Consider the following 6000-nt stretch of genomic DNA (forward strand, 5'->3'; position numbering starts at 1 on the left):
CACCCATTGAGCCTGGTCTGTCTTATTCTTGGCAGTGCTTGTAGTGGGCCAAGGATGGACATGGTACGACTTATCAGGGTGTGGGCCGAACTGGGCACACATAGAACACCCCTACCACCATCCAGCAGGTTCTGAGTATATCTGCAGTAGAATGAGCCATAAAGGCTGACCTTTAATACCCACTTTTTCTTTGCTAATCGTTTGCCCCTGTTTTCAGTTGAAGCAGGTATTCCACTCACAGCCAGGCCATGCTACTTTGCATGACTTTAGTAAATCTGGCTTTGCATAACATAACATAAAATGACATAACATGTGTATTTGAAGTACTACGGGTGTTTGTGCTGTTCCTGCTCTGGAACCCTCACTTTGAATAGGAAATCAGAAATTCCTGCTAAGGCCACAATGCTGCTTCAGTGCATGCAATCACTTGACATTCAGAAATCCTTTTGCATGTGAAAATTGAGAGATGTTGTTGCTTGCGTTGAGTAGCCCCCCTTTGCTTGTGTTAAAGTTTATTACATTTGTTCCTGAATGTCTCACTTAAAGTGGAATGCAATTCTACCAATGCTCTGCCTGTTTTTTCTACAGCTGTCATTGAAGTTTTTATTTATTACGTGTGGAAACAAGGATTGTGAGTCTCTGCAGGACCTATGAAGCAAATCTCAAAGAAAATAAAAGCAAGGAAGCAAGGAAGCAAAGCCCAAATTGAAGAGAAAATTCTGGCCTATCAAAGTACAGACTTATTCTATAACATCTGCGAGTGGGGCTAAAGTACTCTGTGGCTTGTATGAAGCTCAATATATTTAGTTTTTGGTAATAAATGATTAATACCACTTTGTCTTATGTGTTTTTTACAATGCTCGGCCAACAGTGAGGTCGATTTTATTACAACGTTTCCAACCAGCCCCTTTTTTAACCAAATAGTGGACAATGTTACATTTCGAAGTTAAAAAAGATTTAATAAACCATGTATGAATTGCTGTTATGCTGATGAGGTAAGTTTTATTGCATTAAAGTAATCCTATTATTCATTATATTCAAATATATAATAGCATTCATTGTACTTATCTTCGACAGCTAATTAGGTACAATTTTCGAGTTAATCGTTTTAGATGATTTGAATATTGATGGGCCGAAGCCATTCTAAAATAATTGTTATGGTAAGTGACACATTTTGCAGAGGGAGATGATTAGAGGTGGCTGCCCTTCCAGAACCTGTTTCCAAAGTAGTGGATGGACAATCACGATGTTCGTATACAATAAGGTTGTTAGCTATACCAGGGCCGGACTGGGAACCGAACCCGGCCCGGGCAAAGTGCTTGGTGGCCCCCCCTCCCCCGCAGGGGGGGGGGGTTTGGGTGCCGTTGAGTTCTGCAAAAACGGGCCTGTAACAAAAACGGCCCCCAGGGGCCCAAAACCGCCCACCACCCGTGCGACGCACCGGGGGATTGCCCATTGCCCGCAACGGCCAGTCCGGGCCTGAGCCATACCATTGGAAGTGTAAATCATCGATGTGAAAACGAGAGAGAGAGAGAGAGAGTGCGTGTGTGTGTAAGTGTAAGGGTAAGAGAACCTTTTCTTTGGGATATTGGAAGGGAAACCCAGTTACTGAGTCTAAAATGTCACTTATTCCACTGGCTAAAAACAACACAAATTGCTTGCTGGAATTAAAAAAAATCTAGTGCATTATTGAAACTCCTTGTAAAGATTGCGCAGAAAGAGTTCAGACAGAATGCAGACACAAGAATATTTATTTTATTTTCTCACTGTTTTGGAACACACTATCTTATTATGAGGGTCACTTGATACTGCAACTATCACAAAAAGAGACAGACAGAACTAAGAGGCCACACCAAAGTATCTAGCAGATAAAGTGGACCTATCAGGCGGTGGCAGAGCATCGAGAAGCTCCAGCACCTGGCTACTGAAACCACAACAATTCTGGAAAAAAAGAACATACAACCAAACTTTCTCTGGCCTAGCACCCAGAATCTGGAATAGCCTGCCCCCGGAATTCATAACAAAACCTGCGGGCACCTCTTTCAAAAATGAAGTCAAACTGCTTTTAATGAACAAATTTCTACCCAACCACCTCACCTAACTTGCTCGCCAAACAGAACCTAGCCTCCATCATCAGGACGACTTACTTTCACACTCCTGAATCCTCCCGGACCTCTAAGACTGTTTGACATCAAATCTGCCCTCCCTATTCCTTACTCTTTCTTTGTAGCTATTTGTATTAAACTTTTACGTGTTGTAACTTTTGTAAATCGCTCTGATACCTTTCCAGTGTCTAGTCCACGCTATGGAAAACTTTTCAAATAAATAAAATAAATAAACTTGCTAACCTCTTGCCAGGGGTCATTGTTGATGTAGACCTGGAATCTTGTGAGGTTATTTCTGGGTCAGTCATTGTCAGAAGTCCTTCTGAGTTGCTTGTGTGCCAGTTAGGGAGGATAGGCCTGGGTGTATAGGTGGAGGATAGAAAGTCTCTTTGAAGTAGTGTTTTTTATTTTTTTTCGTGAACTATGCCAAAATTTGGATGCTCCTCAGATCAGTTTACAAGGAGTTCCAAATTTATGTTCCCATCATCCTAATGGATTTTGACAATTTTTTTAGATTTCATTTGGATTGTGACATATTGGTTTTAATATATTTTTATTATTCAAGTTAAGCACACTTTATCCTGTACACGTTAATCTTTAACAACTGCAAATTTCATTAATCCATATTTCACAAATCAGATCTCAGATACATATGCAATACATCATTCATCATGTTGTCATTCCTTTACCTATTTAAATAAAAATAATCAGGATTTTTTTAACATTTCAATCAATCAAGAAAACAAAGCAAAGAGAAAAAAGAGGAAAAAAAGGAAACACCAAAAGGGGGAGATTTTCCTATTGGTCACTACTTTGCATCTCCTTCCATTTACTTAAGGGCTCCCAAATCCTTATACCTAAGCACCTTCCTCTCCTCCCCTTCCGTGCATAGATATTTTTCTCAATATTATATGAAGATAACAGATTTGCCAGCCAAATTTGAAATGCTGGGGGATTTTTATCAAGCCAAGCCCTAGCTATTACCAGTCTATAAACAGCCATTGCAACAAATAGGAATTCAGCATGCTGTTCCTGCTCACCCTTACCCACCCCTAGCAGAATCCAAGATGGTGTAAGAGTAATTTGTATATCCAAAGATCTCGTTAGAAACCCCTCTATCCCTTTAATCAATGAGTGTAGTTGAGGGCAAGTTGCAAAAATATGTATGCTATCCGCCTCCAATGAATTACATGGGGGACAGGTAGTTCCTGTATTACCACCCCATTTTGCTATCCTCGCCGGAGTATAATAAAGAAAATATAATGTCTTGTAGTGCTGAGACTGCAGAGGGGCTGCACACAAAATTGTACGTCCTAAATTCAGAGACTCGAGAAATAGGGTGTTTTCATCTCCCAATTTCTCCGCCCATTTCGTGCTAAATTTCTCCAGATCATCCACCCTTCCATTTATCAAAATTGCATAAAATGACCTAATTGTGCGATCCCCCATCAGCTTAATTTTCTCCATTATTTCATTTTTATCAAAGCCTGCGGGACCTCCCACCTTGTTTTTGAAAAAGCTCCTGATCTGTAGATACTTAAAAAACCCTCTATTGTCCAGCCCATATGCATCTCGTAGGTCTGAGAACTGTGCAAATCTGTCATGGCAAAACAGGTCACCTATTTGCGTGATCCCCCTTGCTGCCCACTCTGCCATTGTCTGATCAGCGAATATTTCAGTGGGGAATGATCTATTGTTAATCAGAGACACATATCTATTGTACCTCCCCATCTTGGCTTTCTTTAGAAAGGCATTCCACACACTTACTGCAGCCAAAACTGTCTTGAACCGAGTTCTCTTAAAATAACCAAAATCAATACAATTTAAAAAACAATTATCAATATTTGCCCCAAGCACAACAGCATAAACCCCAGTGGAAAAGTTATTCACCCTTTCATCATCATTATTCCCTCCAATGAATCCCTGCATATATTGCAAAACAGATGCCATATAATATAGACGGAAATCTGGTGCACCCCAACCCCCCTTGTCCCTAGGAAGTGTCATAAACCTATAGGCCCTCCGGGTCTTACCGTGTGCCCAGATAAACCTATTGCATATGGCCTCTAGACCATTAAACCAGCTGGCTTCAAACAGGAGAGGAATGGCCCTGAAGAAATACAAAAATTTAGGAAGAACCATCATCTTGATGATGTTGGTACACCCTACCAGCGACAGATGTAGGTTGTTCATCCTCTCTAGATCCGTTTTTACTTGGGCTATTAAGGGTGACATATTGTCTTTTACTATCTTATCTACTTCTGATGTAATCTGCACACCTAGATAGGTTGCGGCCCCCACAACTCTATCATCATTACATACTACAAAGCTGTTTTTAACTATCTGGGTTTTAGTATTATTCAGGCTGTACCCCGAGAATTGCCCAAACCGATTAGCCTCTCCTTCGATTGCCCTAATAGCATCTGCAGGATTCGGAGTCAAGATGGCCACATCGTCCGCATATGCCAACGTTTTGATCCGGCATCCATGCAATACTAGTGGTGGAATCTGATCATTACATTCCAACCTGCGTAAATATGGGTTGAGGTACAGCGCAAAAAGCAGGGGAGAAGAGGGACACCCCTGCCTCGTTCCTCTATTGATATTAACTGTGGTTGACTGCCCTCTATTGACCCTTATCTTAGCCACCGGGTTTATATACAGTGTCTGCAGGGCCTTAATAAATCCCACCCCTATGCCACTCCACCTCAAAACTGCCCATAGGTACCCCCAGGAGACCCTATCAAATGCTTTTTCGGCATCTAGAAATAAAGCTGCCATAGGGTCTCCCAGAATACTTGCTGCATCAAATGCCGTAATTACCTGCCTAGTATGTTGAGTCGTTCCTTTACCCGGAATGAACCCATGTTGAGATGGGCTTACCAGTGATTCCACCACTCTTGATAGCCTTTTAGCCAGTATTTTTGAAAATACCTTGACATCCGCGTTCATCAAAGTGATGGGACGATAGGAACCCGGGACAGTTGGAGGTTTTCCTTTCTTGGGTATTACGATGATATCCGCCCCACCCCATGACTCTGGGACGAACTCTCCCTTTTGCGCCAATAGCATAACATTGAACATTTCTTTTAAAAGTACTGGTTGAAAAACTTTATAAAATTCAACAGGAATTTGATCCGGACCAGCTGCCTTCCAGGATGGTAAATCCCTCAGAGCCAAGACCAATTCTTCTAGCTGGAAAACCTCCTCCAATCCTTCCCTATCCTCCTCTGAGATTTCTGGGGGCACTATCTCTCCTAAATACCTACTCATGTCCTCCTCCCTCCCGGGGCCATCCGCTGTGTACAACTCTGTGTAAAATTGTTTAAATACCTCTCTCACTTGTTCGGCTTCCGTTACCATAATACCCTGGGAGTTTTTGATCTCCTTGATGTCAGCCATCCCTTCCCTTTGCCTAGTACGTATAGCCAATATATGGCCAACTCTCTCACTAAGTTCGTACGCTTTTTCCTTGTTTACTAGATACCTCTCTACTGTTTTTTTAGCCATCCCATCCATAGCTTCTGCTTTAAGAGTAATAATTTTCAATAGTAACTGGTCGAGCGAAGATCGTAGTTGTATAGCTATTGCAAGTTCTTCCTCTGTTTTCATAAGGAACCTCTTAGACTCTTCAGCTTTTACCTTCTCTTTCCTTTGACCCTTAATTACAAAGCTCAAGGTCTCTCCTCTTACTCTAGCTTTAAAAGCATCCCATACTACCCCTGACACTGCTGTACCTCTATTTATCTCCCAGAAATGTTTGATCCAGTTCATCATAGTTTCTCGATATTCCTGATCCTGTAACAATGCTCTTTCAAATGTCCATTGTCTAATCTCTCTACGTCCTTGCCCAACTCTTAGTGACAAAATTAATGGGCTATGATCCGACATAATT

At 41.6% G+C, this 6000-nt stretch overlaps 1 protein-coding gene across 2 annotated transcripts in view; it reads left to right on the top strand.

The window, feature by feature from the left end:
* The window catches only part of WDR49 (WD repeat domain 49), a 339477-nt gene extending 338644 nt beyond the window's left edge, over nt 1-833 (top strand). For both annotated transcript variants that reach the window (XM_086944927.1, XM_086944926.1), the window contains one exon: nt 589-833. The gene's annotated coding sequence lies outside the window, so the exon portion shown is untranslated. The remainder of the gene's footprint in view (nt 1-588) is intronic.
* Nucleotides 834-6000: the final 5167 nt, after the last annotated feature.

This window comes from Lissotriton vulgaris, chromosome 11 (assembly GCF_964263255.1).
Source record: "Lissotriton vulgaris chromosome 11, aLisVul1.2, whole genome shotgun sequence".
In the NCBI taxonomy this organism is placed as follows: Eukaryota; Metazoa; Chordata; class Amphibia; order Caudata; family Salamandridae; genus Lissotriton; species Lissotriton vulgaris.